Source organism: Myiozetetes cayanensis, unplaced genomic scaffold (assembly GCF_022539395.1).
Source record: "Myiozetetes cayanensis isolate MyiCay16 unplaced genomic scaffold, myiCay2020 scf4, whole genome shotgun sequence".
Taxonomy (NCBI): Eukaryota; Metazoa; Chordata; class Aves; order Passeriformes; family Tyrannidae; genus Myiozetetes; species Myiozetetes cayanensis.
In genome coordinates, this window is record NW_026087631.1 from 38,651,502 (window position 1) to 38,665,075 (window position 13,574).

At 36.5% G+C, this 13,574-nt stretch overlaps 1 protein-coding gene across 1 annotated transcript in view; it reads left to right on the forward strand.

Moving 5' to 3' along the window:
* The window catches only part of LOC126647476 (guanine nucleotide-binding protein G(q) subunit alpha), a 128,875-nt gene that overhangs the window by 54,614 nt on the left and 60,687 nt on the right, over positions 1-13,574 (forward strand). The window lies entirely within an intron of this gene.

Here is a 13,574-nt window from a genome sequence, read left to right on the forward strand (position 1 = left end):
TGTTTTTGTCTTCACTGATAAAACACCCCTTTTGTATTAAAAATGTTTCTTTTAAAAGATCTGAAAAATTACCACACTGGCTTCATCAACAGTTACATAGAGTCCATTTATGTCAGGTGTAGACTTCATTCTTCTCAAAAGGATAATAAAAAATTAATACCAGATATGGAATACAATTCTCACCTTTGGTTCAAAATTTATTTCTTTGGTTGGTTTGGCTTTGGTTTGGTTTTGAGTGTGTTGGTTGGTTGGTTTGGGGTGGGGGTTTCGTTGGTGTTTTTTTCCCTTTTGTTTTGCTTGTTTTTTGGTGGAGTTTTCGGTTCTGTTATGTTTGGGTTGGGTTTTTTTTGTTTGTTTGTTTGTTTGCTTTTCATTTCAGCATTCAGGGTCTCTTAGTTCTTCTGAAAGACTTTTAATCTTCCGCTTTCCACCTGTCAAGGTGTTGCTGTTGCATATTTCTTTTTTGCCGACAGCAGACTTCTTGAATCTCCAGAGATGTGCTTAAAGAAAGAATAGTTAGTCTGTATATAGTTTCAGGACCTTGAATCATGGGTCATTTACCGGCACCACTTGCGTCTCTCAGAACGCTTCCATCAGCGCTGCCTCCATACAATCCTAAACATCCACTGGACTGACTATGTGACCAACACGTCTGTCCTTGAACAGGCAGCAATCACGAGCATTGAGGCCATGCTGCTGAGAACACAGCTGCGCTGGGCAGGGCACGTCTCCAGGATGCAGGACTACCGCCTCCCTAAGGTCGTGCTCTATGGGGAACTTGCCACTGGCTGCCCCAAGAGAGGAGCCCCGAAGAGGAGATCCAAGGACTGCCTGAAACAATCCCTCAGCCTTGGCCATATTGATCACCACCATTGGTCTACCCTGGCCTCCAATTGGGAGGCCTGGAGACACACCATCTATAACGCTGCTGCTGCTTTTGAGAACACACACAGGATCACTCTCGAGGAGAAAAGACAACGCAGAAAGAATCGCGTCTCGTCGATATCACTTGGGGAGTCTTTCTGCTGTGCCTTCTGCAACCGGACTTGTCTATCTCGCATTGGCCTTTTTAGCCATCAGCGCACTTGTAGCAAGCATGAGTAGAGCCCTTCTCAAATCTTCGTTCGCAAAGCCTAACCATGATGATGAGTCTCAGAACCAGGACATTTTTCTCATTTTTCTATTGCTACCAGAAGATACACTTCCATAGTAAGGAAGGATTCTGTAAAGAAAATAATTCTGCACCTGCCTCAAGAATTAGATGATTCCAAACTGTGTTGTTCTTACAGATTCCTTTGTCTGATTTTATATGCTGAATTACCAAAATCTATCAATTGCTTTAGGTTTTCTTCTCTGCCCCCAGCCCCTTTCTCCCCATCAAAACCATGATTCAGTTTCACCTTTCTGCCCTTCCATGTGGGATTTCTGTCTAATAATTATTTTATAGTGGGTTTTATTCTTCCACTGTTTTTTCAGAAAATTAAAAGGCAGGGGAAAAAATACATGACAATTTATTTTAAGATTGTAAAACTTTGTGTTGTGTTCAGAAATTGTTTAGATCATACCTAATATGCTATATAAGCTTGTCTTTGTACTATTGTATTTTACTGTGCAAGTTCAGTGTCTGCCTTCAGCAGGAATAACAAGTAGCAAATAACTGGAACTGTAAAAAAAAAAAAAATTTCTTCATAGTTATTTGTCCAGTCTGGAAGTTTGCATAAATGTTTACTTGTACAGAAAGACTAATATATTTGCTATTGACTTTTAGCAAGTGTGATAAGCATCAAGTTGCATAGCATTTTTCCCTGTTTCTGAAATTACAATACAATGCAACAAACTCGAAAGGTGTGATATTCTGTTGTGTGTTGTCTGTTTTTTCACTTACTTTTAACTTAATTTCCGTTACTGAAAATAGCTACAATGGCTACATATTTCCAAGTGCCAAACTGTGCAGTTTTCATCATGAATGTGAAAACAGGGAAATATTTGAATCAAATTTCATAAAGATAATTAGAAATAAAACATGGCTTGAAATGGTCATTGTTTAGAGAAGAAAAAAAACCACCCTTTTATCTCTTCTGGGGAATCTAAATTCAATAGTAAAGAAACAGTAAGCACTTCCAGTTTCAACAGCAGAACATGTTCAGCCAAGAAATGTCATACAGGAAACCAAAAGCAGCAATATTTGTGCCAGCAAATCCTGTCCTGTTGTCCCATTTTATGCAGCGTTGTGCATAGGCACGCACCGTTCTTTTGGATGAGCTGCAGGTTAACTTTTGCATACTTTAAGAAAAACCATGAATAAGGAATCTGTGCTGGGTTTTTTGTTGCTTTCTCTTATTGGTGAAGATATGGCATAATGGATCCTTTCTCCCCTTCCATTTGAAGATAACATCACTAGCACAATTTAAAATTTACACATTTTTTATTACGAGTGACCTAATTCTGTATATCACACAAAATGGTGACATTGTGCTGAACATGTTTTTATAATTGTACTGTACACGTGCCTGAATACTGTTAGTTCTAGTTACTTCTGGTTTTGAAGACTTCCAGTGGATGAACAATACTTCTGTAACTTCGTAGACTTGGGGAAATGGGTGTGTTGGCTGCTTTGTGACAACATTTAGATACCTTTCTTTTTCCTGGTTGGATGGTCTATTTGGAATAATATGTTGTAGGATCAGATTACTTTGATGCAATGTTACTGTGTTACAGACCATTAGCAAACTTACTTTGTCTCAGACCATTTGTCTAATTTCAGCATGTTGATGGAATAAAGATAGCTTTGTGTTTGCTGCCCTTACTTGGGGCAGTAGTTCCTTTGTATCATATTTCATCATCACTATTTCTGGAGCATATTTTTAATACATCTTTTAAGATGTGTATTTTTAAGATACAGAGGAAGAGATTTGAATTCCCAGGTAGTCTGTTTTTCAGGAAATATCTCTTATCCCTCATATATTGAAAAGGCTCTATGCCTTTGCATGCTGCAAAGCCCCTTTCTCCTCATTTATTAAGAAATTTTCTTTAGCAACCCTCATGGATCATGAGACCAATTTGAATTTACCTGGTAACTCACGGAAAATCCCCATTTACCCTTCTACCCCAAATGTCTTTCTAGTTGCTTACTTTCATGAAGGTCCCGTATGCTTCACAGTTATACTTTACTTTGGTTTACCTTTCATTTTTTTCAGTTTGCACCTGATCGCAGTTTGTCACTCAGAGCCTTCTTGCTGGGCTGGGTGGGATTCCGTGGGGCTGATCAGGCAATATAGTATCAGCCATAGTATTCCTACCCCACCAAGAACTCTGGGAATTGTAATTTACATGGAAACTTTATCTCAAGAAAAAAAATTCTTCCCTTCACAATCTTACATAATGCACTTGAGTTTTATGCCTGAAAGTTCTTGGGGGGGATTGCATTCCTGAATGGATTGTCCTTACTCTTCTGGACAGGAGGAATTGGAGGGGTTGGAATAGGTTTGTTTTTCTCACAGAGTAGTAGCAAGAAGGCAACCCATGGGAATCCTGGGAAATTTTAGTTATTTCTTTTCCTGTTTTTTGCATGGAATTTTGTATTTTGGTTTCATTAACTAGCTAAGTATTTTTTTAACAAAAGAGAACAAAAGACAACTCATTAAGTCTTAAGTTGTTGCAATAGATGGCTGAATTTTTACAAGAAAACAAATGTTAATATAATTAGATGATTTCTTCTGAAACCTTCACAACCTCCTAAAGAATCACCTGTCAGATTACAATGGGTAAAAAATTTGGAGGGAACACCTGAAGGGGTGGGGGTTGGACTGAGGATGGGGACATGGTAGGGATGGTCAGACTCAATTAGACGTTTATATCACAGATTAAACAAAGAGGAATTCAAATGTACCTAATTATATATAGTGCTAGCTGGAACTGGTGCTTTTTTGTGCTCAAAACTTCTCTTTACGAGCCCTTTTATGCTTCTCCCGCACCCCTGCCCAGCCCATGTTTTCTCTTTAACCGATAAACCTTCTGTCAAACTTGTTGCATCCTTTAAGTCTAGGCTTCAGTTGCACGTAAGGACGTGCAGACTCAGAAGACAAAATAGAACCTGATCTCTCTTTTCTGATACTCTTAATGATTGTCTAGCTCAGAACGAAAAAATAGTTAATTTGGAACGCTTTTCTTACTGGCTTTTCAGGAAAGTAGGTAATCGTTTTGCTCCTGGAATAGGTGTTTTCAATGGAGCTTCTCCATAATGTTGTATGTAGTCTAGAATAGCAAAACTGATTTGGTTTGTTTAAATTTTTCATTTTAATTGCATCTCCTATGTAAGAAGTCTTCAGAGGGATTAGATGAGTTATGCAGGAGCACAAAGCTACTGATAGAATAAACTGAGAAGTGTGCAAGAAATTATGTAAAGAAGTCCACATTGATGTTATTTCCTGTAGCTTCCCACTGAGAGAATATCTGTCCTTGCTTACTATATATGATGAACTTGTGGTGCTTTTGAAAACTTGGTTCTGTGAATTTTTCTTTATTCACATGCATTTTTTGTCTTCTCAAGTAGTGAAGTGCCTTTCTGTTTTGTTCTGCCTATATTTAATGTTTCTCCAAATGCATTGGATAAGCTGTGTTATTGCAAAACCTTACTGTACTAGTGACTGTACAGTAATTCTAAGTTATTTCACTTTTGCTTTCCATTAAAACAGAAAATTATGTGGAGCTCTGGGAGTTCTTAGCCTAAGGCTAAATTTACCACTGGTTGTTAGAGCTGTACTAAGCACATTGCAATCAACATATACAGACATAGGATGTTCATTTCCCAGATTTTTTTCTAGCAATATGATTTTCTCCTTATCTGCATATAACATTTAATCTCTGTTGATTTGCTGTTTCTGAGCCTGCTGGCTGTTGCTCTTTTAATTTATGGATCCAACAGTAGTGATGATCTCTTTTGCGAACATTTTTTACTTTCTCTTGCTACAGATACGTGCTGAGAAGCAAAACCCACACTGTGCTTATTTTCTAGCTTTAATATAAGTATCATATTTGATTAAAAAGCAGCAAAAAAAGATCTTTTTTACCATCTTTAAAATGTTTTTTCTCTGTAATGTGATATTCTGCTGAAGTCATGTTACTCTTTTTTTGTAATTTCTTCATGTTTTCTTGGCATTCCATCCAAGAGGAAGCAAAAAATTTGGGGGTGGCTATATTTTTACGTCTCATCCCAATTTAATTGTTTTATGAAGTTATACAGAATGCATTGTTTTGTATTCTATATTATTATATAGTATTATTATATACTTTTTCTTGACCTAATGTGAAGTCAGTCATAAATATTAACTGTGTTGAAGACTAGTTTCTTATTTGGCCTGTATTTCATACCTAGCAGAAATTAGATATTTCAATAGCAGAGTAGATCTCCTTAATTGGAAAAATTTGCATTATATATAATGATATATCTTTTAACTTGTAGCTTCAGGTACACGGTAGATACTTCATACCTCCAGAATGACAGTGAACACCTAAAATCCATTTGATAGGAGAGATTCTGGATTCGTACTTATCCTATGTCTGCTCTTTACTGACCTGTAATAATATTCCTCAAGAGGTGGTGCTTATTTGATGATGTAATACAAGCTTTTGAGTAAGAGGCTGGTAAATCAGCTTGGAAAATCCTGACAAAGTAACAATGATTTCAGTGAATCTACACAGATTTACATCAGTTGTACTCTGCATTCCACAATTGTAGGTAACAGTTAATAAGGTAACTTAATACTTTAGCAAGTTTTGGAAGGAATGTATTTTTATTTCCTAAAGTACTGTACTTCAGCACAAATGACAGTATTTTTCTTCGATTACCCAGAAGAAATTGAAATAGAATTGCAATTTCCCAATGAAAAGAAATTATTTTCATTTTAAAATGTGTTTTTCTAGTTAGCATTTTACTTTAATTCTTAGAATACATGTAGTTCTAGCGATGCTTCCAACATAACAGATGTTGTAATGCATATAAACAGTATAGCATCATTTATTCCATCCAGACCATGCAAGAGTGACTTAAGCGTCTCACGTAATTGATAATGTGATGAAAGAAATCATAGTTGCCACCAAAGGCTTACTTTCTAGGAAGGTAATTCCAGAATTAACTGACCTTCCATTTTGTGGTTTTATTATAGGCCTAGTACATCCTGTCTTCAAAGTATTTTTAATGTATTCAGAACTCACAAAATTGGGCTATCTAATAAGGAAAGAAGCAGTGTTGAAAAAATGAGACTAGTGTGGAGAGAATCTTCAACTCATCCAGCAGTGGATGCTTTTCAGTTGTATTTTAGTAAGATACACATTTATGGTCAAATCTAAATACTGCTGAATGGTTACAGAAAGCCACAAATCACTTAATCACCTTCTTTCTTTATTGTATAATGTCCCATGAGAGGTGTATATGCCATATGTAGGGGCAGGGACTGTTTGAATTGCAGAATGTTTTTGAGAGCTCCTAATGACTGCTATGAACGCCTCTGCTTAATTTTCTTCAATAAATAACATCTGTAAGAAAGAATGAAAATTCTTAAGGTTCTCATACCAATAAAAAAAAAGGAAAAATTTGTTTTCAATCAGTATATTTTATTTATAACCAAAACCATTCTATTGAACTATAACTTAAGATGTAATCTTCTAATACTGGTATAACAATGGCTCTCACTTAAAAAGTTGCAAGCACAATAACTGAGATTTATTTATATAGAGAGGAGACCGTCAACCTTTCTCTTTAGAAAAAGTTTATGTAATGCATACAAGAAAGGATATGTGTTAAGTATCTTCATTCGGATATTATTGTAGTATACGTGTTGGAAACCAGAACACTTGGGAAATGTGGCCGTTTTGAATACATTTGAATATATTTCAGTTTGAATACATTTCGGTCTGTACTAAAATACTGTAAAATATTTTCCATCAGCAGCCAAAATACATTTCTGGAAGAAATCTGTACATTTTACCTTTTGCCCTTTAAAGGCAGCATTTCTAGTAGAAGTGTCTTGAGCAAAACCAAATTAAGGATATGTACACCACAGAAGTTTCTTGGTGCTTGCCTCATTAATGTTCCATACAGTAACTTATGCATCTTTCCTTCTCTGTTGTCATTGGGTGGGCAAGGGTTGCTGTAATGGGGATGCCTGCAGGGTATCTCAGTACACCAAATATTCCTGGTTACTCACTCCTCCCATAATTTTCCGCAGTGTAACAGAATTTAGGGTGCTTTTTGCAGTTTGCCACCTTAATTTGCAAACCACCTATGTGGTTCTTCCTTTCTAGTGGATTCTCTGTGCAGAGAATCTTCACTCAGTAGTGTATATAGTCCCGTGAGTGATAAATCTAAATGACCTAATTTGCTACAATTTCATGAACATGTATTGTAATGTGATTCTCCAGAGAAATAAATCTAGCACCTTGAAAATTGCAGTAGCTCACCTTATTCTCAAGAGACCAAAAAATACCCAGAAGTCTTTTCCAATCTCTAGTTCCTGGGCCAAGTAATTGAGGAAATAATAATTACCAATCTACATTAACACATGCCATCTTCTGAGCATATCAAATGCCCCACACTCAGTGTTCAAACTAGGGCCGAGCTCGCTGATGGGCAGGAAGTCCAGATACAAGCCAAGTCTTCATTCTAATACAGCTGCCCTTTTTTCCGTACCTGATTGGACTGATCTGAATGGAGGACTGTTTACTGAATGAGTATGTCTACACTTTACTTAGTTCTCCCAAGTGTTCATGTGTTTACATATGCAGAAGACCTTGGTTTTGATACTGAGTAGTACCTAAGATGTGCTGCAACACTGAAAGAGATTTTTTAAGAGGAATAAAAATATAGAAACCTCTAATTTATTCTTAAAATAGATTTATTAAAAATTAGGGTCCAGTATTGTATTTCTCACTGTTCAGAAAAGTGTGGAAATAAATTAAAAATAATAATTAAAAAACACTAAATAAAATATGTTCCAGAAGCAATAGCCTAAATTAATATGAAAAATAATCAGTGAGTATAGCTGCAACAAGCATAGCACTTAACTGTGATATAATAGAGCCTGTATAATGTATCAAAGAGGAAATCCAGAGCAGTTATTTAGAACCCAGTTCCTCAAGAACTGCATCATAAAATGGTTTGGAATCCAGTGAAACTTGTGATTCATTAAAAGCTCTCATACTGCCAAAGAATGAGCTCAATTTAAATATCCGTTTCTTGTGTCCGGAAAAGAAAGGGACCATTCCCATCTAAGTATCTCTTTTTTCTGTTTGGTTGATTGGTTGATTTTAATCTTCTCTTTTTAATACTATAAGCATATGTTCAGAACCATAAAAGCTAGATGGCTTCCAAGCTTTCTGAAAGAACCCAGAACAGTTTAACATCTTGAAAGGAAGTTAAAGCTTAAATGTCTGGCTCTTAAACTGTGCTCCAGCAGAAAGTGGAAAAGTGTTAAGAGTTTTACAGTGCAGTAACAAGCGAGGTGTTTATCGTTGGTGGTGTTTTTTTCTCAAAGCAGGGCTAGTTTTACAACTTATCTACAAGGCCTCCATCAAGCAAAACAGTTTAAAATTGCAGAGTCCTAATCAGAGCTGTCCATATACAATTATTCATGTATATCTGGTTAAGTTTTAAGAGCTTTGTGTGGGATAAAAATAATGGCTAGTGGAATGTTGCCCTGAGGAAAAAAAAGTAAGAGGAACATGGTGTGTGAAAAAAATTTGAACAATACAGGTAAGGATTCAGTGGTGAAAAGCACATGGTTGGTTTGGTTGGGTTCTTTCCCCCTACAGCTTTTCATTTTGATGGTGGTCTGCTTAATAGTTCTGACTTCAGAAGGTTTCCAGAGTAGCCAGAAGGCTATCTTCCTCCATCAGCCTGCCACTGCATTAACACAGTTACGTGTGTTTTCTTGATAATTTCTGATGGCTAAGTCTTCTTTTTGCCAGCTGAGTAATATTAATGATAGCTGAGACATTAATCTTCAGGGTAACTGTGATACAGGCAAGGTGATCTATTCTGAATGTGCATTTTCAAATTTTAATTAAAGACATGGGGTTTTTTCCATACAGGTCAGAATAGTGAAATCATAAATTTTAGTTATAAGATGGAGAAGGTCCTTTCATCCATTGTACATGATGCCAAGGAAAGCAATTTTTATGTCACAGGTTTTGCTTTGCTCTTTTTTCTCGTTGTTTTTTTTTTCTAATCGTCTTCAGTCTATAAATATGCATATTTCAGATAAGTCAGTAGATACAGTTCACTTTAAGGTTCTCATTCAAGGCCCCAGAGCTGCTTTCCCTTTGCCTTTTAGAGATACCCTAGTGCACATGTTGAGAAGTAGAGTACTTCGTAAGTAGTCTCAGGTCCTCTTTCACCCCATTTCTTCTTTTTGCTCTGTGCTGGCGTAGCTAGTGCATGTTTTCATTTGTACTGAGAGTTTTGAACTACTTTCAGCCACACCATTTTAAAGTAGTGAAGCACATATGCTATATCTGGCATATATTCACAATGTTAAGTCTTGCTCTTCTGCTTCTCCTTGTGTCCATTCTGTTCCTCTATGTGCAGCACTTCCCAAAGCCTTGCTTTTTCTTTCAGAGTCAATGGTGCAGTACTGGCTTTGCTGATGATACAGATCATACTAAAAAAACCTAGCAAGCCTCATTCAGAGGTCCAGAGTAAGTGCTTTCAATGGTGTGTGACTTCTGAAAATTAAAAATTAAGTTTTGTACAAACACAGAACGATCAATCTGTTCTTAATTTGAAGAACAGAGCACAAGATGGTAGCTTGTATTTGTTACCTGTGGCATACCTAACACAGTGACTTGTTAGAATTGATGTAGGTCTGAATTACCTTTTTATAAAATACATTCCTATAGTAATTTTGTTTAAAAAATTTCTGCATTTACTTTTAGGTCATACTGAGTTACTGGTTTCTCACATAGTCAGATTTCTGTGTGTGGTGTTAGCATGTGAGTGTGTAACCAAATTGACGATGCTGAATGGACTGTTCATCATTTCTTTGGCAAGCAGCTTTGTGGGGTTTATTTATAACTAAGTAAACTTCTTCGTTTAGTATGAAAAGTAAAGATTTGGGGTGTGTGAAGTATTGTTGTCAAAGTTTAAGTGTTGAGATGGGAATTGTAGTGGTAATGTTGCTTTTGTTTTAGGATTGGCTTCAGCCTTCTTAGAAACATGATCTAAAAGCAATGAAAGCAGGAATGGGACAAGAGATTTCTTCTCATTCATAAATTATCTTTTCTTCTATCAGCCTGCTTCCTGGTTTATCTGCGGTTATTAACCTCACCAGATTCTTCAGTTTCAGCTTTTCTTTTGCAGCCTGACTCAGACAACATACTTTAGGGATTACCAAATATAGTCCACAGTCAAATTCAGTCCCCAGTATTCTACAAATTCAATTCACAATTTAATTATGAAAGTGTAGGATAGCTAGGCATGCCCGGTTTCTTCTGTTCTCTAAGAACCATTAAGCATCTCCTTCTTAATTATGGAGTTCAGGAGAGGCATCTGTCTCCCGCATTGTTGATGCCCTTTGTATATGTATGGCTCACAAGCTCCTGGCAAGCTGCCACTGTGACACTTCAATGAGTAATTTGGTTTCTTCCAGGGTATGTGTTCTGCTTGTTGCTTCTTCTAACATCTTTATTTATTCATGTTGAGAGGAAAGACCAGCATTAATCTGGACAAGGCCTCTTCATTAATAGGGCTACTTATGCCATTTGTTTCAGGGTGTTTTGGGTTATGTCTTTAAGGTGCAACAGTCATGTTTTTGTGTTGGTGTGGATACTGTTGATACATCACTTAAACATTTAATACTGAACTGGACCTGTAATGAGGTGCTTGAGAGGGTTAAACATGAAACGGGTCAACAGGATATTGCCTGTACCATGAAAATAATAGTAAAAAAATCTATAGCCATATGGCTATAACTGTATTTTTCTGGTATTTTTATTAAATTATAGATTCTTTACCTCACTTACTGAATCTCTGTATGAAAGTGGGGAGACCAGTGTAGCAGCATCAGTTTAAATATGTGTATAAAATAATACTCTAGGAGCGTTTTTTAATATTTCCCTTGGCTTCAGTGCATGCAGCCTTCCTTTTATAATTATAATCTTAGGATCTTAGGACATTAGGAGTTGGCACTGCCAATAGGATACCATCTCTAAAGATGTCATTTCTTTTCCCAAATCTTCTTTCTTGTTGCCATGACTTTTAGTTTGTTTGTGGGGTTTGGGGGGGTTTGTTGGGGTTCTGTGGGGGTTCTTTTGTTGTGTTTGTTTGGGTTTTTTTGTTTTATTTGGTTGGTTGGGGGTTTTTTATTATTATTTTGGGGGAGGATTAGGTGTAGCATGTGCAACAGAAAAATGCACTCAAGAGCTGGACTTTGTATGAACAGAAGTTAAGATTTGTTGTACATTAAGGCCACTGAATTCATAGTAATCCTCACAGAAGAATTACAGGGCATTCTAACACACAAACCTTGTAATTAAGCAACACAACCTTTCGAACCAGTTATTGTCATTCATCAAATATTTATGGTTGATAGATAGATGGTATGATACAAGGACAAGGGAAGGAGAACAACACAACTTCCAGATCTTTGTAAGACCCTGATGGAGTTCACCTTATTTGTCTGGTTCGTGTAGGGATTGTGATTTCTGCAGCGATCGTTCACTACAGACTACAGGAGTTATTTGCCTTTAGGCTGCAGTAGACAGAAGATGAAGCTAAACAGTTGCAAAGTTAGAGCAATTTTGTTGTTTATTTCCTCTCTTTTTCCTCCCTCTTCTTGTTTTTTTTTCCTGACCAAAGACATTGCCATTGATCCAGACAGTCGTAGAAGTAAAGAAGGTTTCATACATTTTGAGGTTGATTCTGAGCACTTTATTTATTTTTATTGATCAGAGTCTTTACTTACAGCAGTGGAATTGTAGGGAGGCATGGTATTTATGATGTATACTTACAGAATTCGTGGATTCCTATGAGACAATGAATTACGAGGGAGAAGAACAAACAGTGTTTGTTCTTTTCCCTCTTAATTTATTGTCTAACAGGAATCCCTCTTCTCTGAAAGCATTGAGACGCCAACCACAAATGTGTACTTGCCTTAATTTGATGACACTGCTTGTCAAACCTCTGGTCATCATTGGATCAGAGTATGATTTTTAATTAAGCTTCTGTTTCCTTCTCAAGAGAGTTTAACAAATCTAGGTAACTTTTTTCCTCAATAGGGTATTTTCCAAATCGCATGCACGTAACCTGCTTGTCAGAGCTGAGTCAATATTTAGGACCCTCTCAGTACTAAACAATACCTGTGATACTGTGGTACAGGAGGCTGAGACAGTTGCTGCAGACCAGTAGCCACAGAAGTGTCCACAGGCAAAGCTTCTTGTTCTTGTCCAAATTTGTTTTGTTCTCTGTATGGATTTCTCCCTCCATTATACTTGAGGCATGTGCTGACCCTCAGAAGGAAATCCTGCAAACGCTTCTGGCTTATGCTGCTTAATTTGAAAAGGGTATGACTTACAAAGTGCAAAAGACTTACTGATCTCAAACTAGTGGCTTACTTCTTTCCCTTATAGAATGGAATTATTTTACTGCTCTATGATGAGTGTTTTGTGAAAGGTAAATGTGATTCCTGATCGAAATTTGCATTTAGATAAATATTTCTCTTGGTGATGAAATACTGGGACCTCTGGATATACTGGTAACTTTCTCTGTCATAGATCCCTAACTAAAGAAGACTTTTCTGTACTGTAAAAAGCTGAATTTTGAAAAATAATAAGAAAGACTATTTGTGATCACAGAACATGAGGACTGTTCACTGCGTGGAAAAATCTCATAGCAAAATTTATTTTCTAAGGGCTCCTAGGGGGTTTTATTGTTGTTGGTTTATTTATTAAAGCTGTATTCTAGCATTTTGAACAGTTTAAATGCAGCAGTGTAACAGTTATAGCAACTTGAATGCTGTAAAAGGAAGTTACTGATAGGAAGAAGATGCAGGGGAAACAGCACTGAAATCTTCTGGAAAACATACGTTTTGTGGTTCCTTTGTCCCATGACACACATAGGAGTTTAGTATTTTCTTAGAATTCTACTATGAATTTCCTAGCTTTCCATTAATTGATGTTTATTATTTTGTTATACAGTTAAAAGTAATGCACCAGTGTGACACAAGTGGAGTCAATTAGTTTTTTAGCTGCTGTAAGTCTATTATAATCCATGTCCAGTGGATTTTGGTTGAAACAACTTTGATGGCTTGACAGAGATTGCAATTGAGAGTACTGTTATAGAGTAGGAGGTGCTCTAACATTGTTATGTTGACGTCTGAACCAGTGTATAATTGTATTGAGATCATAAAATTCAGACTTTATTACAAAGAGCATTCCATGCTGCATTTGATAATGACTAAGTTAACATGCAGTGTTAAGGGTTCATTCTGTCTACTCAGTGTTGACCTTTCTAACTAAATCTGTAATTAAAATCAACTATTTGAATATATATTAGTTACATTATCATAATAATAGCATGAAGG